This window comes from Stenella coeruleoalba (assembly GCF_951394435.1).
Source record: "Stenella coeruleoalba genome assembly, chromosome: 6".
NCBI classification, from domain to species: domain Eukaryota; kingdom Metazoa; phylum Chordata; class Mammalia; order Artiodactyla; family Delphinidae; genus Stenella; species Stenella coeruleoalba.
In genome coordinates, this window is record NC_137151.1 from 47091753 (window position 1) to 47116198 (window position 24446).

Consider the following 24446-nt stretch of genomic DNA (forward strand, 5'->3'; position numbering starts at 1 on the left):
TCGTATTTCCTGCACTCAACACAGACCCCGGCACATGGTAGTTGCTGATATACTTGTTGAATAAATAAGTGAATGAGTAACAATTAGAGCTTCAGAGTCAAAAGATTTCTTTTTTATTTTTTACTCTTTTTATTGTTATTTTAAACCAAAATGTGGTGACCACTAAACTTAGTTTTATTTCTCTTGGACTTATTAAACAAACAGATTTGAAATCTAAAATAGTTTAGTTACACTTAAAATGATTGACCTATAGCTTCAGAAACTGGTTTTCCCCATGAAGCTTCTTTAGGAGGTTGCTGTCATCTTTAATCCAAAACCTGGCAGATGGTTGTGGGTAGATAGTGGCAGAAAATAGGCTTTGTTTTAAGATTTCCAAAAGCTATTTTTCTGCTTATATTTATACAAAATTAGCAGTTGTGCTCAAGTATAAGAAAATCAGGGAGCAGATTGGGTAGCTGTTGGTTTTGTCATTGTGTTTGTGAGCTAGAAATATTTCTTCATCAATGATCACTGTAAGTCTCGTATCTGGGGTTTGTGACTAATCACTGTTTCCTTAGGCACTATGCTTTCCAGGTGTATTTTTGTCAAAAACTCAGATTTTAACACACTTACCAGGAATGCATTGAGTTATCAAAGCTTTCCACTTAAGCTATTATAGTTCGGAGAGAGAATTCTTGCTCACACCAAACCCACATCAGATGTTTGCCAAAAAATGCAAATAACATTTGTACCCAGCTGTTGATATTTGACACCAATTTTCCAGATGTGGCTTGAATTGGGGTTAATTTTTCATCTGTAAACCATCCTGTCCTGGCTGCTTTAGAAAGTGCTATTCTCTCCAACCTCCATCACTGGCAGGTGAGATTTGTCTCAGTGTTTATGAATGAAGTATAGCCCTTTTCTCAAAGGCTTTGCCTTTTTGCATTCTGTCTTGGGGAATAGATTGCACAGACTTTTTGTAACTAAAAAGGAGGCCTACTGATGATCTTGTCCAACCCTCTCATTTTACATATGAAAAAACGAAGACCCAGCCAGCTGAAGGAGTTTATCCGGAACTAAATGGTGCCCAATCTGGGACTAACCCCAGAAGGCTGCCAATCCTGTGTGCTTTCTGAACATTCATAACCTTGATCCAACAAATGCTTGGTTAAGTGGTTTTCAGCTCTTAGTTATAAGTTCTATTTAAAAATGTCAGATGGCCATGTTACTAGTGAACATTTAGATGCTTTGTTATACACACTGCATAAGTTAAGAGACCCTTAAAAACTACATGGCTTGAAATTAGTATTTTAGTTGTCTAAATTCTACCCCACCCGAAAGTAAGTCATGGACCCCTTCTTCCTTTGTTTGAATTTTATGGATATACGTTTTTTGCTTTTGTTTTTCCTGAGAATGACATTCACAACGTAAAATTAACCATTTAACAGTGAACAGTTCAGTGGTATTTAGTACACAATTCAGTGTTGTGCCACTACCACATCTAGTTCCAGACATGTCAACACCCCAAAAGGAGACTGTAATTAACGCACAGTTCCCTCTCCCTCCAGCCCCAGGCAACCATCAGTCTGTTTTCTGTCTCTATGGATATACCTTTTCTAGATATTTTATATAATTGGAACCATATGTGACATTTGTGTCTGGCTTCTTTCACTTAACATAATGTTTTTAAGGCATATATACATTGTCGTATATACCAGTGCTTTTTATGGCTGCATGATATTGCATAAGTGTCTACCACAATTTATTTCTCCACTCGTTTGTTGATGTGTTCGTTTTTGGTTTTTCCCACCTTTAGGCTATTGTGAATAATGCTACTATGAGCAAGGGTATACATTTATTTGCTTAAGTACCTATTTTCAGTGCTTTTGAGTATATAACTAAGAATGGAATTGCTAGGTCATGTGGTAATTCTATGTTTAACTTTTTGAGGAAGCCACAAACTGTTTTCCACCATGACTAAACCATTTTACATTCCCTCCAGCAATGTACAAGTGTTCCAATTTCTCCACATCCTCGCTAACACTTATTATTTTCCTTTTAAAATATGTATATGTATACGTTTATGTATATGTATGTATATAACCATCGTAGTGTTTGTGAAGTGGTATCTCATTGTTTTGAGTTGCATTTCCCCAGTGACTAATGAAATTGAGCATCTTTTCATGTGCTTGTTGGCTATTTGTTTATCTTTTCTGGAGAAATGTATATTCAAGTCCTTTACTCATTTTTAAGTTGAGTTGTTTCCCTTTTTATGTTGAATTGTAAGACCTCTTTATATATTCTGGATATAACACCCTTGTAACTCATGATTTGCAAAGAATTTCTTCCATTTGGTATCTGATCTTTTCACTTTCTTGATAATGTCTTTTGATGCACAAAAGTCTTTAATTTTGATGAATTCCAGTTTATCTATTTTTTCTTTTGTTACTTGTGCTTCTGGTACATTATCTAAGAATTCACTGCCAAATCCAAGATCATAAAGATTTACTCCTGTGATTTTTGATAAGATTTTAATGATTGTGAGCTCTTATATTTAGATCATTTATATATTTTGAGTTAATTTTCATAAAAGGTGTGAGTTAGGGGACCAACTTTATTATTTTGCATGTGATACCCAATGGTCCCAGCTGCATTTCTTTTTTTTTTTTTTTTTTTTTTAACATCTTTATTGGAGTATAATTGCTTTACAATGGTATATTAGTTTCAGCTACACAACAAAATGAATCAGTTATATATATACATATATTCCCATATCTCTTCCCGCTTGCGTCTCCCTCCCTCCCACCCTCCCTATCCCACCCCTCCAGGCGGTCACAAAGCACCGAGCTGATCTCCCTGTGCTATGCGGCTGCTTCCCACTAGCTATCTACCTTACGTTTGGTAGTGTATATATGTCCATGCCTCTTTATCGCTTTGTCACCGTTTACCCTTCCCCCTCCCCATAGCCTCAAGTCCATTCTCTAGTAAGTCTGTGTCTTTATTCCTGTTTCACCCCTAGGTTTTTCATGACATTTTTTTTTTTTTAATTCCATATATATGTGTTAGCATACGGTATTTGTCTCTCTCTTTCTGACTTACTTCACTCTGTATGACAGACTCTAGGTCTATCCACCTCATTACAAATAGCTCAATTTCGTCTCTTTTTATGGCTGAGTAATATTCCATTGTATATATGTGCCACATCTTCTTTATCCATTCATCCGATGATGGACACTTAGGTTGTTTCCATCTCTGGGCTATTGTAAATAGAGCTGCAATGAACATTTTGGTACATGACTCTTTTTGAATTATGGTTTTCTCAGGGTATATGCCCAGTAGTGGGATTGCTGGGTCATATGGTAGTTCTATTTGTAGCTTTTTAAGGAACCTCCATACTGTTCTCCACAGTGGCTGTATCAATTTACATTCCCACCAACAGTGTAAGAGGGTTCCCTTTTCTCCACACCCTCTCCAGCATTTATTGTTTCTAGATTTTTTGATGATGGCCATTCTGACTGGTGTGAGATGATATCTCATTGTAGTTTTGATTTGCATTTCTCTCATGATTAGTGATGTTGAGCATTCTTTCATGTGTTTGTTGGCACTCTGCATATCTTCTTTGGAGAAATGTCTATTTAGGTCTTCTGCCCATTTTTGGATTGGGTTGTTTGTTTTTTTGTTATTAAGCTGCATGAGCTGCTTATAAATTTTGGAGATCAATCCTTTGTCAGTTGCTTCATTTGCAAATATTTTCTCCCATTCTGAGGGTTGTTTTTTGGTCTTCTTTATGGTTTCCTTTGCTGCGCAAAAGCTTTTAAGTTTCATTAGGTCCCATTTGTTTACTCTTGTTTTTATTTCCATTTCTCTAGGAGGTGGGTCAAAAAGGACCTTGCTGTGATTTATGTCATAGAGTGTTCTGCCTATGTTTTCCTCTAAGAGTTTGATAGTTTCTGGCCTTACATTTAGGTCTTTAATCCATTTTGAGCTTATTTTTGTGTATGGTGTTAGGGAGTGATCTAATTTCATACTTTTACATGTAGCTGTCCAGTTTTCCCAGCACCATTTATTGAATAGGCTGTCCTTTCTCCACTGTACATTTCTGCCTCCTTTGTCAAAGATAAGGTGACCATATGTGCGTGGGTTTATCTCTGGGCTTTCTATCCTGTTCCATTGATCTATCTTTCTGTTTTTGTGCCAGTACCATACCGTCTTGATAACTGTAGCTTTGTAGTATAGTCTGAAGTCTGGGAGCCTGATTCCTCCAGTTCCTTCTTTCGTTCTCAAGATTGCTTTGGCTATTCGGGGTCTTTTGTGTTTCCATACAAATTGCAAAATTTTTTGTTCTAGTTCTGTGAAAAATGCCAGTGGTAGTTTGATAGGGATTGCATTGAATCTATAGATTGCTTTCGGTAGTAGAGTCATTTTCACAATGTTGATTCTTCCAATCCAAGAACATGGTATATCTCTCCATCTATTTGTATCGTCTTTAATTTCTTTCATCAGTGTCTTATAATTTTCTGCATACAGATCTTTTGTCTCCTTAGGTAGGTTTATTCCTAGATATTTTATTCTTTTTGTTGCAATGGTAAATGGGAGTGTTTTCTTGATTTCACTTTCAGATTTTTCATCATTAGTATATAGGAATGCCAGAGATTTCTGTGCATTAATTTTGTATCCTGCCACTTTACCAAATTCATTGATTAGCTCTAGTAGTTTTCTGGTAGCATCTTTAGGGTTCTCTATGTATAGGATCATGTCATCTGCAAACAGTGACAGCTTTACTTCTTCTTTTCCGATTTGGATTCCTTTTATTTCCTTTTCTTCTCTGATTGCTGTGGCTAAAACTTCCAAAACTATGTTGAATAAGAGTGGTGAGAGTGGGCAACCTTGTCTTGTTCCTGATCTTAGTGGAAATGCTTTCAGTTTTTCACCATTGAGGATGATGTTTGCTGTGGGCTTGTCATATATGGCCTTTATTATGTTGAGGTAAGTTCCCTCTATGCCTACTTTCTGCAGGGTTTTTATCATAAATGGGTGTTGAATTTTGTCAAAAGCTTTCTCTGCATCTATTGAGATGATCATATGGTTTTTCTCCTTCAGTTTGTTAATATGGTTTATCACATTGATTTGCGTATATTGAAGAATCCTTGCATTCCTGGAATAAACCCCACTTGATCATGGTGTATGATCCTTTTAATGTGCTGTTGGATTCTGTTTGCTAGTATTTTGTTGAGGATTTTTGCATCTATGTTCATCAGTGATATTGGCCTGTAGTTTTCTTTCTTTGTGACATCCTTGTCTGGTTTTGGTATCAAGGTGATGGTGGCCTCGTAGAAGGAGTTTGGGAGTGTTCCTCCCTCTGCTATATTTTGGAAGAGTTTGAGAAGGATAGGTGTTAGCTCTTCTCTAAATGTTTGATAGAATTCGCCTGTGAAGCCATCTGGTCCTGGGCTTTTCTTTGTTGGAAGATTTTTAATCACAGTTTCAATTTCAGTGCTTGTGATTGGTCTGTTCATATTTTCTATTTCTTCCTGATTCAGTCTTGGCAGGTTGTGCATTTCTAAGAATTTGTCCATTTCTTCCAGATTGTCCATTTTATTGGCATAGAGTTGCTTGTAGTAATCTCTCATGATCTCTTTTATTTCTGCAGTGTCAGTTGTTACCTCTCCTTTTTCATTTCTAATTCTATTGATTTGAGTCTTCTCCCTTTTTTTCTTGATGAGTCTGGCTAGTGGTTTATCTATTTTGTTTATCTTCTCAAAGAACCAGCTTTTAGTTTTATTGATCTTTGCTATTGTTTCCTTCATTTCTTTTTCATTTATTTCTGATCTGATTTTTATGATTTCTTTCCTTCTGCTAGCTTTGGGGTTTTTTTGTTCTTCTTTCTCTAATTGCTTGAGGTGCAAGGTTAGGTTGTTTATTTGAGATGTTTCCTGCTTCTTAAGGTGGGCTTGTATTGCTATAAACTTCCCCCTTAGAACTGCTTTTGCTGCATCCCACAGGTTTTGGGTCGTTGTGTCTCCATTGTCATTTGTTTCTAGGTATTTTTTGATTTCCTCTTTGATTTCTTCAGTGATCACTTCATTATTAAGTAGTGTATTGTTTAGCCTCCATGTGTTTGTATTTTTTACAGATCTTTTCCTGTAATTGATATCTAGTCTCATGGCGTTGTGGTCAGAAAAGATACTTGATACAATTTCAATTTTCTTAAATTTACCAAGGCTTGATTTGTGACCCAAGATATGATCTATCCTGGAGAATGTTCCATGAGCACTTGAGAAAAATGTGTATTCTGTTGTTTTTGGATGGAATGTCCTATAAATATCAATTAACTCCATCTCGTTTAATGTATCATTTAAAGCTTGTGTTTCCTTATTTATTTTCATTTTGGATGATCTGTCCATTGGTGAAAGTGGGGTGTTAAAGTCCCCTACTATGAATGTGTTACTGTCGATTTCCCCTTTTATGGTTGTCAGTATTTGCCTTATGTATTGAGGTGCACCTATGTTGGGTGCATAAATATTTACAATTGTTATATCTTCCTCTCGGATCAATCCCTTGATCATTATGTAGTGTCCTTCTTTGTCTCTTCTAATAGTCTTTGTTTTAAAGTCTATTTTGTCTGATATGAGAATTGCTACTCCAGCTTTCTTTTGGTTTCCATTTGCATGAAATACCTTTTTCCATCCCCTTACTTTCAGTCTGTATGTGTCTCTAGGTCTGAAGTGGGTCTCTTGTAGACAGCAAATATATGGGTCTTGTTTTTGTATCCATTCAGCCAATCTGTGTCTTTTGGTGGGAGCATTTAGTCCATTTACATTTAAGGTAATTATCGATATGTGTGTTCCTATTCCCATTTTCTTAATTGTTTTGGGTTCGTTATTGTAGGTCCTTTCCTTCTTTTGTGTTTCTTGCCTAGAGAAGTTCCTTTAGCAGTTGTTGTAGAGCTGGTTTGGTGGTGCTGAACTCTCTCAGCTTTTGCTTGTCTGTAAAGGTTTTAATTTCTCCATCAAATCTGAATGAGATCCTTGCTGGGTAAAGTAATCTTGGTTGCAGGTTTTTCTCCTTCAACACTTTCAATATGTCCTGCCACTCCCTTCTGGCTTGCAGAGTTTCTGCTGAAAGGTCAGCTGTTAACCTTATGGGGATTCCCTTGTGTGTTATTTGTTGTTTTTCCCTTGCTGCTTTTAATATGTTTTCTTTGTATTTAATTTTTGACAGTTTGATTAATATGTGTATTGGCGTATTCCTCCTTGGATTTATCCTGTATGGGACTCTCTGTGCTTCCTGGACTTGATTAACTATTTCTTTTCCCATATTAGGGAAGTCTTCAACTATAATCTCTTCAAATATTTTCTCAGTCCCTTTCTTTTTCTCTTCTTCTTCTGGAACCCCTATAATTCGAATGTTGGTGCGTTTAATGTTGTCCCAGAGGTCTCTGAGACTGTCCTCAGTTCTTTTCATTCTTTTTTCTTTACTCTGCTCTGCAGTAGTTATTTCCACTATTTTATCTTCCAGGTCACTTATCCATTCTTCTGCCTCAGTTATTCTGCTATTGATCCCATCTAAAGTACTTTTAATTTCATTTAGTGTGTTGTTCATCGTTGCTTGTTTCATCTTTAGTTCTTCTAGGTCCTTGTTAACTGATTCTTGCAATTTGTCCATTCTATTGTCCATTCTATCTCCAAGATTTCGGATCAACCTTACTATCATTATTCTGAATTCTTTTTCAGGTAGACTGCCTATTTCCTCTTCATTTGTTAGGTCTGGTGGGTTTTTATCTTGCTCCTTCATCTGCTGTGTGTTTTTCTGTCTTTTCATTTTGCTTATCTTACTGTGTTTGGGGTCTCCTTTTTTGCAGGCTGAAGGTTTGTAGTTCCTGTTGTTTTTTGTGTCTGTCCCCAGTGGCTAAGGTTGGTTCAGTGGGTTGTGTAGGCTTCCTGGTGGAGGGTACTAGTGCCTGTGTTCTGGTGTATGAGGCTGGATCTTGTCTTTCTGGTGGGCAGGTCCACGTCTGGTGGTGTGTTTTGGGGTGTCTGTAGACTTACTATGATTTTGGGCAGCCTCTCTGCTAATGGGTGGGGTTGTGTTCCTGTCTTGCTAGTTGTTTGGCATAGGATGTCCAGCACTGTAGCTTGCTGGTCGTTGAGTGAAGCTGGGTGCTGGCTTTGAGATGGAGATCTCTCGGAGATTTTTGCTGTTTGATATTATGTGCAGCTGGGAGGCCTCTTGTGGACCAGTGTCCTGAAGTTGGCTCTCCCACCTCAGAGGCACAGCACTGAGTCCTGGCTGCAGCCCCAAGAGCCTTTCATCCACAGGGCTCCTTAATTTGGGATGATTCGTTGTCTATTCAGGTATTCCACAGATGCAGGGTATATCAAGTTGATTGTGGAGCTTTAATCCGCTGCTTCTGAGGCTGCTGGGAGAGATTTCCCTTTCTCTTCTTTGTTCTGACAGTTCCCAGGGGCTCAGCTTTGGGTTTGGCCCCGCCTGTGCGTGTAGGTCCCCGGAGGGCGTCTGTTCTTTGCTCAGACAGGACGGGGTTATAGGAGCCGCTGATTCGGAGGCTCTGGCTCACCCAGGCCGGGGGGTAGGGAGGGTCACGGAGTGCGGGGCGGGCCTGCAGTGGCAGAGGCCGGCGTGACGCTGCAGCCTGAGGCGCGCCGTGCGCTCTCCCGGGGGAGCCGTCCCTGGATCCCGGGACCCTGGCAGTGGCGGGCTGCACAGGCTCCCCGGAAGGGCGTGTGGCTAGTGACCTGTGTTCGCACACAGGCCTCCTGGCGGCGGCAGCAGTGGCCTTAGCGTCCCATGTCTGTCTCTGGGCTCCGCACTCTTAGCCGCGGCTCGCGCCCGTCCCTGGAGCTCTCTCAAGCAGCGTTCTTAATCCCCTCTCCTCGTGCACCAGGAAACAAAGAGGGACGTAAAAGTCTCTTGCCTCTTCGGCAGGTCCAGACCCCTCCCCGGACTCTCTCCCGGCCAGCCGCGGCGCACCAACGCCCTGCAGGCTGTGTTCACGCCGCCAACCTCAGTCCTCTCCCGGCGCTCCGACAAAAGCCGGAGCCTCAGCTCCCAGTCCCGCCCGCCCCGGCGGGCGAGCAGACAAGCCTCTCGGCTGGTGAGTGCCAGTCGGCCCGATCCTCTGCGCTGGAATCTGTCCGCTTTGCCCTCCGCACCCCTGTTGCTGTGCTCTCCTCCGCGGCTCCCAAGCTCCCCCACTCCGCCTCCCGAAGTCTCCACCCACGAAGGGGCTTCCTAGTGTGTGGACACTTTTCCTCCTTCACAGTTCTCTCCCGCTGGTGCAGGACCCGTCCCTATCCTTTTGTCTCTGTTTAGTTTTTTCTTTTGCCCTAACCAGGTACGTGGGGGGTTCCTTGCCTTTTGGGAGGTCTGAGGTCTTCTGCCAGCGTTCAGTAGGTGCTCCGTAGGAGTTGTTCCACGCGTAGATGTATTTCTGGTGTATCTGTGGAGAGGAAGGTGATCTCCGCGTCTTACTCTTCCGCCATCTTCCCAGCTGCATTTCTTGAAGAGACTCTGCTTTCCCTGTTAAGTGGTCTTGACACTTGTAGAAAATACAGGTGTCAGGCCATAGATGTATGGGTTAATTTCTGGATTCTTAATTCTATTCCATTGATACACACACACACACACACACACACACACACACACACACACATACCCTTATACCACTACCACCATTGCTTTACATAAGTTTTGAAATCAGGAAGTGTGAGTTGTCCAATTTTGATCTTTTTTAAGATTGTTTTCATTATTTGGGGCTCTTACAATTCCATGAGAATGTGAGGATTGACTTTTAGAAATCTGCAAGAACACTGATGGACTTTTTATAGGGACTTCATTGAACTTGTATATTTCTTTGGGTAGTATTGCAGTCTTAACAATATTAAGTTTTCCAATCCATGAACATGGGTTGTCTTTCCATTAATTTAGATCTTAATTTCTTTCAGCAATGTTTTGTAGTTTTCAGCATACAAGTCTTTCACTTCCTTAGTTAAATTTCTTTTATTCTTTTGGATACTGTTTTAAGTCAGATTTTCTTAATTTTTTAACAGAGTGTTCATTTCTGGTATACAGAAATACAACTGATTTTGCATACTGATTTTGGGTCCTGTAACTTTGCTGAATTTGTTTATTACCTCTAGTAGTTATTTTTGTGGAATCTTTGAGATCTTCTATGTATAGGATCATGTCATCTGTGACTAGATAAAGTTTTACTTCTCCCTTTCCAGTTGAGATGGCTTTTATTTCTTTTCCTTACCTAATTACTCTGGCTGGAACTTCTAGTACAATATTGAATATCAGTGGTGAAAGTGGGTACCCAAGTCTTGTTCCTGATCTTTAAGCGAAAGCTTTCACTCTTTCTCTATTAAGTATGGTGTTAACTGTGGGTTTTTCATAAATATCCTTTATCATATTGTGGGAGTTCCTTTTACTCTTAGTTTTCTGAGGGTTTTTTGTTGTTTTTTTACCATGAAAGGGTGTTGGATTTTGTCAAATGCTTTTTTCTGTGTTAATTGAGATGACCATGTATGTGTTGTTTTGTTTGTTTGTTTGTTTTTGTAGTTCTGTTAACCTGTATTATGTTGATTGATTTTCTCATGTTGAACCACCCTTGCATTCCTGGAACAAATTCACTTGGTCGTGGTATATAATCCTTTTAATATGCTATTAGATTTGGTTAACCAATATTTTATTGAGCATTTTTGTGTCTGTATTCGTAAGGGATATTGGTCTATAATTTTCCTGCGGTGTCTTTGTCTAGCTTTGTTAGCAGGTTAATACTGGCTTTATAGAATGTGTTCTCTCTTCTGTTTTTTGGAAGAATTTTGGAAAGATGGGTATTAATTATTCTTCAAATGTTTCGAATCACCAATGACTCTGTATAGTGCTAGAAGTGGGAGGGGGTTCTACTACTGGTTCAATCTCTTTACTTGTTATGGTCTATTCAGATTTTTAATTTCTTCTTGGATCAGTTTTGGTTAATTGTGTATTTATAAGAATTTGTTCATTTCATCTAGGTTATCTCATTTTTTTGGCATTTAATTGTTCATAGTATTTTCTTATATTCCTTTTTACTTCTGTAAGGTCAGTAACAATGTCTCATTTTCATTTCTAATTTTAGTTATTTGTGGTTTTTTCTCTTTTTGCTTTGTCAGTCTAGCTAAAGGTGTGTCAATTTAGTTGCTTTCAAAGAATTGACTTTTGGTTTCATTGATTCCCTCCATCATTTTTCTGTTCTGCATTTCACTTATCCCCACTCTGATCTTTCTCTCCTTCCTCTACTAGCTTCACATTTAGTTTGCTTTTTTTTCTCTAGTTTTTCTAGTTGAATTAAAGTCTTTCTCTAACAAGTCCAATGTCTGTGTCTCCTCAGGGGTAGTTTCTATTAATTTTTTTCTAGGAATGGGCCATATTTTCTTGTCCCGTTACATGCTTCATCATTTTTTGTTGAAAACTGGACATTTTGAATACTGTAACATGGTAACTCTGGAAATCAGATTTTTTCCTCTCCTTAGAGTTTGTTTTTCTTGCTTGTTGTTGGCTGTAGCTGTTTTTTAGCAACTTTTCTAAAGTATATTTATAAAGTCAGTATTCTTTGTCATGTATGGGTTTCTGGTGTCTGTTTTTTATCTGTGTTCAGCTAGCGTTTTAATAAAGATTTCCTTCACTCATCCCCTTCCCTGGTTGGCGGCGGTGGGGCCGGGGTGGGGGGGAAGTTGACAGAGAAATAAAAAGTTTTAAAAACACAAATAGGGACTTCCCTGGTGGCACAGTGGTTAAGAATCCACCTGCCAATGCAGGGGACACAGGTTCGAGCCCTGGTCCGGGAAGATCCCACATGCTGCGGAGCAACTAAGCCCATGTGCCACAACTACTGAGACTGCACTCTAGAGCCTGCGAGCCACAACTACTGAAGCCCACATGCCTAGAGCCCATGTTCCGCAACAAGAGAAGCCACCACAACGAGAAGCCCGTGCACCGCAACAAAGAGCAGCCCCCTGCTCGCCGCAACTAGAGAAAGCCCTCGTGCAGCAACAAAGACCCAACTCAGCCAAAAATAAATAAATTAAAATAAATAGATAAAAACACAAATATTTCCCAGTCTTTGCAAATTGCTTTGTATTGGAGCACTCCTTCAGTGTTTAGCCAGGCTATTTATAACTCTGCTTTAGCCTTCACTTCCTCTTGGACTCAGCCTAGAGATCCGCTGGAGGAGAAAGCTTAGAGTCTTCTCAGGTGTCTTCTGTGCATGTATTCTGCCCTGGGCATGCATGTGGCTTTCCAAATTCCCCAGTGTGGAAGGGCCCCTGCGAATTCCCTGATTTCCCAAAACTCTCTCCCTAGCTTTTCCACCAAGCCTTTGGGCACTTTGTGCTTTAGTTATAATCTTTTTGCCCCAAGTAGCTTTGGACAGTTGATTTGCCTTACAGTATTTTCAAGGAATGTCCACCACTTTTCTACCCTGAGCGAGTTCCAAGTTAGGCAAAACAAAAACAGAACACCAGTATCAGTTCTTCAGGTAACTCCTAGACAGGTTAGAATAGACAAACACAATTCTTTGCAAGTTAGGTTTGTTTTGCTCCTTTTGGAACCAGAGTCCTACCCTGGGAATGTGGACCACCATCTTCAAGACCACTGATGTGCCACAGAGGTTAGTGGGACAAGGGCAAAGAAAAACACCACAAAGCTTTTCTACCATGTTTAGGTTGCCTTTTTCTTTTTTTTAATTGATTTATTTTACTTATTTATTTAGTTATTTTTGGCTGTGTTGTGTCTTTGTTGCTGTGCGTGGGCTTTCTCTAGTTGCGGCGAGTGGGGGCTACTCTTTGTTGTTGCGGTGCACGGGCTTCTCGTTGCAGCGGCTTCTCATTGCAGAGCACGGGCTCTAGGCACGCATGCTTCAGTAGTTGTGACATGTGGGCTCGGTAGTTGTGGTTCATGGGCTCTACAGCGCAGGCTCAGTAGTTGTGGTGCATGGGCTTAGTTGCTCCGCAGCATGTGGGATCTTCCTGGACCAGGGCTCAAGCCCGTGACCCCTGCTTTGGCAGGCGGATTCCTAACCACTGCGCCACCAGGGAAACCCCATAGATTGCCTTTTTCTTGATATAGGGTTCCCTTGCCTGCTGTAAACCATTGTTTTCCAGAGTTGGCAAAGTTGGTTCTAAAATTTTTGCTTGATTTTTTTTGATGTTTCTGTGGTGGGAGGGGTCCTTGGAACTGCCTGCTCTACCATTCTCACTGACATCTGGCAGATATAGTTTTGCCCATCTCTTTATTTGTAACCTCTATCATTCTCGTTGTTTTGTGTGCGTCTCGACACAGCATAGATTTTATAGAATTGTGTATTGCTGGTTTTTTTTTTTTTTGGCCATGCCATGCAGCATGTGGGATCCTAGTTCCCCGACCAGGGTTTGAACCCTCACCCACTGCATTAGAAGTGCAGAGTCTTAACCACTGGACCACCAGGGAAGTCCCATATTGCTTTTAATAGATCATTTAAGCCCATTTACATGCTTTGATGTGAGAGAGATGTTTTGTCTCAGTTCTTTCATATTGTTTTACGTTTAATGATTGTGTTAATGTTTATGTGTGTGCATGCATATTTGTGCATGTGTTTCATCATGTGATCTGCTTTCTTTGTTCATCTTTGTTGTTGTTGTAGTCCTCTTTGTGTTTAAGAAGGCTTCTATTTTTTGTTTTAGTGGTTCTCTTTGCATGTAGGTCATTGTATAATTCATACTCTTAGTTCCTTCTTTCTTTAAACAACACCTAGTGGTTCCCTACGATGAGTAACAATTTCATTAGCTTGTGTCTTCCTTGCCCTGCTGCCCCTCTCTTCTCCAGCACCAAATTTTAGTCAATAATAACTTTGTTTTCCCTTTGTATGCTAAAAGTACTTACGCTTATGTTACTATAAGTGATATCCTTTGATTCTCAGCTATTTCAAAAGGGACTGTCGGGCTTCCCTGGTGGCGCAGTGGTTGAGAGTCCGCCTGCTGATACCCCAGTCCAGGAAGATCCCACATGGCGCGGAGCGGCTGGGCCCGTGAGCCATGGCCGCTGAGCCTGTGCGTCCGGAGCCTGTGCTCCGCAGCAGGAGAGGTCACAGCAGTGAGAGGCCCGTGTACCGCAAAAAAAAAAAAAGAAAAAGGGAAGTAAAATAAGTGCAGTGACAGTCCCCTTTTTTTGTTTGTTTTTTTTTGTTTGTAACTTTGTCAGTAACTTTGGTTATTCTTGCAACTTTCCATATGAATTTTTATTTTATATTGGAGTATAGTTGATTAACAATGTTGTGTTAGTTTCAGGAGTAAAGCAAATTGATTCAGTTATACGTATACATGTTTCTACTCTTTTTCAAACTCTTTTCCCATTTAGGTTATTACAGAGTATTGAGCAGAGTTCTCTGTGCTATGTAGTACGTGATTGTTGGTTATCTATTTTAAATATAGTAGTGTGTACATGTCAATCCCAAACTCCTAATCTATCCTCTCCCCCACCCTTCGCCCTGGTAACCATAAGTTCGTTTTCTAAGGCAGTGAGTCTGTTTCTGTTTTGTAAATAAGTTCATTTGTATCTTTTTTTTTTAGGATTCCACATATACGCGATATCATCCATATGCATTTTAGAATCAGTTTCCTAGGTTCTAAGATCTATGTAGGCAGTTTGCTTGGAATTGTACTGAATCTTGGAGAAATCGAATGGAATATACCTATAGATATCTTTGCAAATTTGTTGTTAGCCTTACTCCTAGGCATGGTTTTTGTTGCTCTTGTAAATTACTTGGAAAACCATGATTTCTTCATTAATTTATTGCTTGTTTTCCTTAACACCAAGGGGTACCCTGGCCTTTACTCCCTCACCTTGATCATCTCTGCACTTACCTCCAAGTGGTTCCCCATCCGCTGCTCCTCCAGTGCACCTCAATACAACTTAAACAGCCGCAGATATCATTCGTCTCATCACACTGACCATCTATCCTTCAATGCTGGCCAGTGATCACACTAACCAGTCTGTCCTCAGTGCCAAGGTTATACTTTTTTCCAATTCTATGTCTTAATAAGCGCCACTGTTTTTGTTTGTTTGTTTTTGCGGTACGCGGGCCTCTCACTGTTGCGGCCTCTCCCGTTGCGGAGCACAGGCTCCGGACGCGCAGGCTCAGCGGCTCCGCGGCATGCGGGCTCCTCCCGGACCGGGGCACGAACCCGTGTCCCCTGCATCGGCAGGCATACTCTCAACCACTGAGCCACCAGGGAAGCCCCAAGCCTTGTCTTCTGATGAGGCTGCCTTCTCCAACGAGGCTGACTTCCCGTTACTTCCCTTTCATAGCACTTGCACTTGAACTCATTACGGAGTGACCTCATCTGCCTCTAAGCTACTTAAGGACAGGGAGGGACCTCGGGTGCCTTCTCCACCCATGCCTGGCACATATCAGGCACAAACATATTACCTGTTGGACTGAACGAATTGGATTTCTTCTGCCAGTGGGAACGAGAAGGTTGTTCCCTTGTTCAAGATAGTCCCTCTTCTGGACCATATAGCAAGTTCTCTTTCCCATCTTAAGAGATCCCTCTACTAAGGGGTCCCTCCCCCAGCTCACCAGAGGATGTGACTCAGGATTTCAGGTGACGATTGCATGGAGGCTGGTGCTCCTCACGGCCCCTGACAAAAGTGTGTGTGTGCAGACGGCTGCCAGCTGGGACACATTGTCCTCTGGAGCTCTGCCAGGCCACCCTTCCGTACATACGTGGCCTGCATCCCTGCCCTGCCCAGACTTTCAGTGTTCCCGGTAGTGAGCCTGGTGGCAGCTATGCCTCTGTCCTTTGCACAGGAGCCCTGGCCCCTTACCGCTCATTCCCATCAGCTGAGAAGCTTTCCCGCAACTGACACAGGGCCAGGGCTCCTGGATCCAGCGCCAAGAAACATTTTGTAATAACTTATAACCACATGCCCAAAAGTCTAACCTTGAGGATATCTGTGAGTCACACACACATCCCAGGGCTGGCAGCCTCACAGGAACACGGGGCCAGAGGGCAGCTTAGAAGCGGGCACTCAGCACGGTGGGCACTAGGCTGTTAGAACTTCTTGTCTGTCCTTCCACGTGCCCTTCTTTGCTGTCCCTTATCTCTGCCATACCAGGCCATCCAGGGAGCAGTCTCTGGGGCAGGGAAGATGGAGCAGGGAGTCGGGTGGGCTTTGGCAGCCGTCATCGTCTGCAACAGCCGAGAAACATTGCCAGCTGCTTCTGGACCTCATGGCTGTTTTGGGGCTGCAGAAAGTAACGTAGATCTCTCTCTCTCGCTCTCTGTCAAGACATTGCTTGAACATAAATTTTTTTCAGCCGTGTTGACATCTCCTGCCTACCCCACCCCTCTCTCCCAGATGCTCTGGAGCATACGCCAACCCCCAGTAGGAAGAATGTCACCCTCCAGCACGAGGAAGTTACGCACCGTGTGTGTTTCGTTAGCACCGCCTCTCAGGGCATCCCGCTTTTTGACTCCGGTTTTAGGATTTTACTTCTAATCACTATGAAGAATTGAATATATAGGCCAGCACTGTCCAGTAAAAATGTAATGCAAGCCGTATCTGTAATTTTAAATTACATTAAAAATGTAAAAAGACAGGTAGAATGAATTTAATAGTATTTTATTAAACCCAGTATATCCAAAATATTATAATGTCAACATGTAATCAATATAAAAATCATTAATGAAATTTTTTGTTTTGTTTTTTGCGGTATGCGGGCCTCTCACTGTTGTGGCCTCTCCCGTTGCGGAGCACAGGCTCTGGACGCTCAGGCTCAGCGGCCATGGCTCACGGGCCCAGCTGCTCCGCGGCATGTGGGATCTTCCCAGACCGGGGCACGAACCCGTGTCCCCTGCATCGGCAGGTGGACTCTCAACCACTGCCCCACCAGGGAAGCCCTGAAATGTTTTTACACTCTTACTAAATCTGTTTAATGAAAGATGATGTTATACTTTAAAAAAATATTTATATTAATTAAAATTAAATAAAAGTGTAAAATTCAGCTCCACAGTCACACTGGCCACATTTCAAGTGCTTGATAGTCCCAGGTAAGGAGGGACTATGGGCTGCACAGCATATGGCGCAGACAGTTGGGAACAAGGTGACAGGCTCGATTAGGCAGGCCAGCTTTCAGGATGTTGCTTGGTTTTCCCTGCGCAGTCGCTGTGTCTTTTATTTTCTGTATTCTGCGGCTTTGACCCTGGAAGGACTGCCCCTCCCAGTTCCTAGAGAGAGCAAACAGCACATCTGTAACCTGCCTCCCTATGCAAAGCAGCCAGTCCAGAGCCTGCTCCCCAGACACCGCTGTCGGGCTCTCACTCTCTGCTTTTCCCTGCCCTAATCACCCCCAGACCAGAAAGCAGACTATTAGGGACAGCCCCGTAGTCATCGAAATGACTCAAACTAGCCAGTCCTAAACAAGCGTATCCTGCCTTGCCCATGCCTTCTTGAGAAGCCACAGTAAAGACTCTCACCCATGTTTTCTCCTTGTTCTCTCTGCCTCCTGACCCACCCCAGCACTTCTGGATGTGGCTTCCCTGCATGCTGTAGCGTGGCTCCTGTTTCTAGGGAACTGTGAGTTTAATAAACTTCTTCCTTCATGACAGTCAGTTCAGTGTCTGTGTGTCTCATCTCAGGTACCCATAAACCACCCTGTTCTGGGGCTTATCTTCCTTTTCATCCACCTCGTCCTCCCCCCCAGTCCTGGCGTGCTCCTTCTTATTTCTTCTTTGCTCTGAGCATGATGCTCCTGTTTGGTTAAGCTCCTATTTCCTGAGCAGGCCCGCCATGTACAGTTGTGCAGGTTGTGTATAGCAACCAGTTAGGGCTGATACCCAGCCTGCATTGGGTCGGCCCTAGGAGGTCCCTCTTTCTGTGGGCTGGCAAGACTGTTTCTGGGAACCTCCCTGCCACCCTCCTACCTCCCTAAATCCAAGCCATCATGGAGCCCTTCCAGCTGTTTGCAGACCTTGTGCTCCTGAAACAGAAGGCAGGATCCTACTCATGTTGCTGCTCTGTTATCGCACTGGAATGTATCCTCCTCCCACAGGAAAATTCTGCAGGAAGGTGGCCAAGCTGCCTGTGGAGCCTCAGTGGAAAGCAGAAAAGATGCTCTTTTGCCTCCTCAGCCGTTCTGCTTCTGCTTCTAGGTGGAGTTCTCACCATCACCCACCCAACCCCACTCCCATCCCATTTATACCAGGGAGGAAATGACTGAAGACAGCTTGAGGCAGGGCCCTCACCCCTTGCCTCCTGCCTGTAATTCAGTAGCCCTCAAGTTTTCCAAGATTGGCTCTTGAGGTCTAGACTAGATCAGTGCATCTCAAACTTTAAGGTGCATCAGACTCGCTGGAGGACTCCTTAAGACACAGATGGCTGGGCCCCACCCCCAAAGTTTCTGACTCTGGGATGGGACCCATGAATCTGCATTTCTACCACGACTCAAATGAGGCCGGTGCTATTGGCTCTGGGACTGCACTTTGAAAACCACAGCTCCAGATGTAGTGCTCCAGGTATCAGCACCACCTGAAGTGGCCGTGACCCTCGTCTCCACTCCTCAAATTCAGATGTCTTCCTTGCTTTGCAGAATACGGTGCCTGAGCTTTTTGGGCAGAGAGTCTGTCCTAACGTGGATCATTTTGTTTCCCCTCAGCAAGTCTTGCGTATCCTCTCTGTGCAAGCTTGTTTGCCAGGAACAAATATCTAATAGTTTTGCAGACTCTTTGTGTGTTTGATACCAAGTGATGATGGTAATTTTCAAAGCGCCACAGAAGTATTACATGGAATTCCTCCAGTCCCTTTACCCTGAACTGAGTGACATCGGGGTTCTGACTCCAGAACAAATAAGGATTTTCTGGACTCATTGATACGGGCTGTGAACATCACAGGGAGAAAAACCAAGAAGCCTCTTATTTTAGAGAAACCTATCCCCCTGGCTCGTGCCCTTTTCCCATTTGATAAAAATGGTGGCTTTTCAGGAACCCCAGCTCACCTTCTGAAAGCCACAGCAGCATTGGTGGAATAGTAAAAAGAAAAGCAAGCCCTCTCCCCCCGACTTGGTGCCAGCTTTCCTTGGAGAACGAGCGACGAAGCCTCACTAAATGGCAGCAAGTTGAAAATTGTTGGCAAGAGAGGAGATTTGCACGCAACATTGAAACCCCTCTGCAATCGTCACTTCCAAGTTGTGACTGCCTGTCTGTAAGGACACCTTGGATGCTTCCCCAGATTGCCACAGCCTCCAAAATTGGACCTGGTATTATAAGCTGACGTCTGGATATGCTTTTTCTGGGGTGGGGGGGAGGGTGGTGGAAGAGAGAACAGATTTTAAAGAGCTCCTTAAGTTAAAACCCAAATCATATCCAGTCTGCACAGTGAGAACTGCCTGAGCCAGGCACGCTTTCTCTTTGCACAGCCAGTAAATGACACAGAGATAGCCCCTGGGAAGGCTTGTCACTGAACTCTTTCAGCACCGGTGGGCAGGGCGATCTTCAAGACCCACACTCAGCAGCAGCGGAGAGCACAGAGCTCATTTAAAATCAGAGGTTCTGAACATCACCATCACTTTTGGAGCTTTTTAAAAAATACCCATGCCTAAGGTCCTCCCCAGACCAATTAAATCAGAATCTCTGAGGTTGGAGCCTGGGCCTCAATAATTTTCACCCTGTCCCTACCCAGGTAACTCAGATGTGCAGCCAACATTGAACGGCACTGCTTTCGAGCCTGCAGGCCACTTACTGGCTGGGTGACACTGGAAGGCTGTTCAACTTCAGTTTCCCCAGTGATTCAATGTGGTGGACATGATTTGCCTCCCAGAATTGTAGTGAGTAGCAGGAGAGGTGAATGGGTATGTAGAGCTTGGCACAGTGGAGGGACCACAGTAAGTGCTCAATAAATGGTATCTTCTATTTTGAGCTGAGCAATTGAGGGCTAGCAATTGGGGGAAGATCCTGAAGTGTGGAAATGGAATGAGAAATAAAATTCAAACCAAAATCCAAGGAAATGAAATGGCAAGCCATGGAATATTGTGAACATTTAATCCTAATTTTATCTGATGAAGGACTAGGATATAGAAAGAATATCCAGGATATAGAAAGAATCTCTACAAAGCAGTGATAAAAAGATAAACAACCCAATAACAAAGGGTCAGAAGACTTCAACAGACTCCTCACAAAAGAAGATATATGATTAGCCAATAGGTGCATGAAAATGTGTTCAATGTCGTTAGTCGTTTTAGGGAAATGCAGATTAAAATTGCAGCACGAGATCACTTCATACCCATTGCAACAGTTGGAATTCAAAAGCTTGATAATACCAAGTGCTGGTAAGGGTGTGGAGCAATTGGAAGGCTCTTACATTGTGGATAGAAGTGTAAAATGGTTTGATCACTTCACAAGTCTGTTTAGTAGTTTCTCATAAAGTTAAGCATATATTTACAATGCAACTCCGATCCCAGCCCAAGAGAAACAAAAACATATGTCTACAGAAAGACTTATACAAGAATGTTTACAGTTGCTTCATTTGCAGGCAAATACTAGAAACAACCCAAATGTCCATCAATTGGTGAAAGGATTGACAGACTGCAGCATGCTACTAAGCATTAAAAATGATCTACTAGGGGCTTCCCTGGTGGCGCAGTGGTTGGGAGTCCGCCTGCCGATGCAGGGGACACGGGTTCGTGCCCCGGTCCAGGAAGATCCCACGTGCCGCGGAGCGGCTGGGCCCATGAGCCATGGCCGCTGAGCCTGCGCGTCCGGAGCCTCTGCTCTGCAACGGGAGAGGCCACAACAGTTAGAGGCCTGCATACCGCACAAAAAAAACACAAAAAAACAAAATGATCTACTAGTTCAACCGCAGAGATAAATTTCAAAACATTATGTAGTTGTGAGAAAGAAGTGAAACACTGAAGCATTTGTCCTGTATGAGTCCCTTCATGTAAAGTCCAAAACAAACAAATCTAATCTTCGGTGACAGAGAACAAATCAGTAGTTATGTGTGAATGGCTGGATGGGGTTGAGTAGAGAGAGGCATGAAAAACTTTCTTGAGGATGGAAATGTTCTACTTCTTGTTGGAGGTGATAGAGACATGAAATTTCCATTTGTCAAAACCCATCAACTTGTACAATTTAACCTGTGCATTGTATTTATGTAAATTATACATCAGTAAGAAAGAGGTTGGGGAAACAAATAATAAAATCTCACACAGGAGAGTCTAAGCGTTTAGGTGCAAAGGATGAAAACTGGAAGAAGGATGAATGTATGGCTGCCAAGTTCACCACCAACTATTTTTGCCCATATCAGAGGACGTATCTGTGCCTAAAAGGAGGTGTAAAGCATATTTACATATAATATTAACCAAGGATGTATGCCCTCCACAGAGGAGTATGATCTGCTGTCTCTCATGTAGTCCTCTTGTCAAGTTGAGATGATTTCCATTCTCCAAGACTTGTAGAAATAAAATCTTCTGGCAGGGCAAAACCGTTCCTTGTGGATTTTCAACTTGGATATTTACCAGAGACTAACCTCAAAATATGATGTTGTGATAGCTTGTCTTAACCCAGCCAGTACCCAGGAGCAAACCTGTAGAGCTTCCAACTGGCCAAAGATGGGCCATGTGAGCCTCGCTGAGGATGATGACTACAGTGGATTAAGTACATCAAATACGTGTAAATGCAAGAGTGTATAATGGTATTAAACCAGCAGTGACACCAATAGTAAATCTAACTGGTCACCACTGGAGGATGCTGAGGAACCAAGCCATTACTGTGAAAACAGTAAATAAAAGGAAAGAAGTAAGCATTTATCTTGACTTCTCTTTACTAACTGTGCCACCAGCTAGAGCAGTAGTACACAAGGTGACATTTATTTTAGTAGAAGTATTCCAGCTAATAAATAAAGAATCGTGGATTCTGAATATCATAATTTTGGATCTTGGAATGTTACTCTTAACATCACACAAAGAAAGCAGCAAGCCATTGTGTGCCTCCTGATGGAAGTGCACGCCACCATCCAGCAGGTGTTCTTCCCAAAGTCTCTTGCCTGAGTCTGACCAAACCTATAGATCTACCTGCCAGTGCAGAGAACACAGGACCCCATGGATGCAGTCAGCAGAATGCCAACTTGGGAAACTGGGGGACAAACAGCCTGTTTTTTTCCCCAACAAATTACTTGTAAGAAAAAAAAAAAAGATGGAAGGGAAACCTATAGATTAAAGAAAGTATAAACACATTTCATCCAATTACTGTGTGTGGACTTTAATTGGATTCCAATTCAAACAAGCTGTAAAAAAAAAAAAAAAAACAATGAAGAATGAAGTTTACGAAACAATTGAAGTTCTGGATATTTACTAGATATTTGATATTATTGATTGATTCTTAGGTGTGATACTGTTATATATAAAAGAGGAGTCCTTATACTATTTTGAGATAGATAGTTTTTTAATTTACAGATGAAGTAATATGATATCTGGGATATGCTTCAAAATAATACGGGAGGAGCAAGTGGATGGGATATAGAGGAAACGAGATTGGCCCTGAATTGGTACATACTCCTCCTTTTGAAACTGCTGAGATGCACAGAGCAATTCACTCTACTATTTGGTCTACTCTTGCCTGTATTTGAAATTCTCCATAGTGGACACTTTTAAAGAGCAGAACTGGGGCACAATTTTGGTGACAGTGTTACCCTGTTAGAATACGGATATCATGGGTGCTTACTAATTTTCAACAGCAATAGAAAAAAATATGCTTAAAAATCTGTCAAAATGTAAATGTGACATCAGTTAAATAGAAATAAAATATATAATTTTCAAATAACTAAGGGAGGGAAAAATATAAGATCCTTGAAAGTCCAGTAAAAGTCAGAGGGAAATAAAGGAATAACACAGTGGAAATTCCCTGGACACAGTGGCCCAGTGGTTAGGACTCCTCGCTTCTGCTGCAGGGGTATGGGTTCGATCACTGGTTGGGGAACTTAAGATCAAGCATGCCATGCAATGCAGTGATTCCATGTGTGTAGAGAAGACCCTATGTGTTTGTAAATGAAAGAAAAACGGAAGCCCAGGCTCTTAACTCCAAAGAGAGGAGCAGGATAGCAGTGGGAATAAGGCAGACTTTCATCTTATTTTATTTACTTGATATTATTTGAATTTTTAATATAAATGTATTAGTTTGGGGAACTTTATTGAAATATCAAAAGGAGGTGACAAGTTTCAGCCATACGTAGGACTGGTTGACCTTGAACTTCTAACTCGATTTTCTGGGGCAGGGCCCATGCACCACTTGCCTGCCTCCACTCCAGGTGATTCTGTCGAGCAGACCACAGTCTGACGATCTTAAACGGTGGAAAGGACAAACCTGACCAGAATTTACTGTTACAGAAATAATGTATAGGATATGCAGTACTCAAAGCTTATTGGTTTGTTTATCTCACTATAATAAACTATTTATTTTATAATAATTTTAGATTTACAGAAAACTTGCAAAGGCAGTACAGAGAGTTCCTGGGTCCCTAACTGCTAACATCTTATGTTACTATCGTACATTCCTCACAATTAGGGAACGAATATTGACACATCATTATAAACTAAAGTCAATATTTCATTCAGATTGTCTGAGTTTTTACCTCATGTCCTTTTTCTGTTTCAGGATCCCACCGAGGATACTGCGTGACATTTAGTCCTTGTGTCTTCTCAGACTCCTCTTGGCTATAAATAACAATTTCTCAGACTTGTTTTGTTTTTGTTGACCTTGACAGTTTTGAGGAGTATTGATCAAGTATTTTGTAAAATGTCCCTCAAGTTGAGATTGTCTGATGCTTTTTTCACGATTAAGCTGGGATGATGGGTTTCTGAGAGGCAGATCCCAGAGGTGAAGTGTCGTTCTTTTCCCGACATATCAGGACTATAGACCATCACCACGACTTATCACTGATGATGTTAAACCCGACCATCAGAGGAGTTTCATATCATATACAATCGTCCAGAATACAGTTCCAGAAGAGAGTCTTCAACACGTTTACTAGTAACATGTAATGTCTTCTTTTTTTCTTTTATTAACAAGATAAAGTAAATAACAAATATTCCATTACTCCTGATGTAGTTACAAAGGCTTGAGGAGGGAGCAAGGCTTTGGGAGCTCTGTGGATTGCGTGTTTTTGTCTCACTTCTTGACAACACCACGGTCTGACTGTGGTTTTCTCTGAGATCATTTATGTCCCACAGGGGAGCCCATGGCCTGGCTGTGAGCATCAGAAGAGCTTCTAAGAACATGGAAGCCAGCCCTGAGCACCAGACTGGATCACAGGTATCAGGCACTGCTCTTTTCTTTCTCAGTTACTTAGAGGCTGTTTTTTTCTTCCAAGAACTTTACATGGGTTATCTCCTTTATTTTTATTTATTTTTTAAAATCTCCCCAGCTGATGCTGATGTA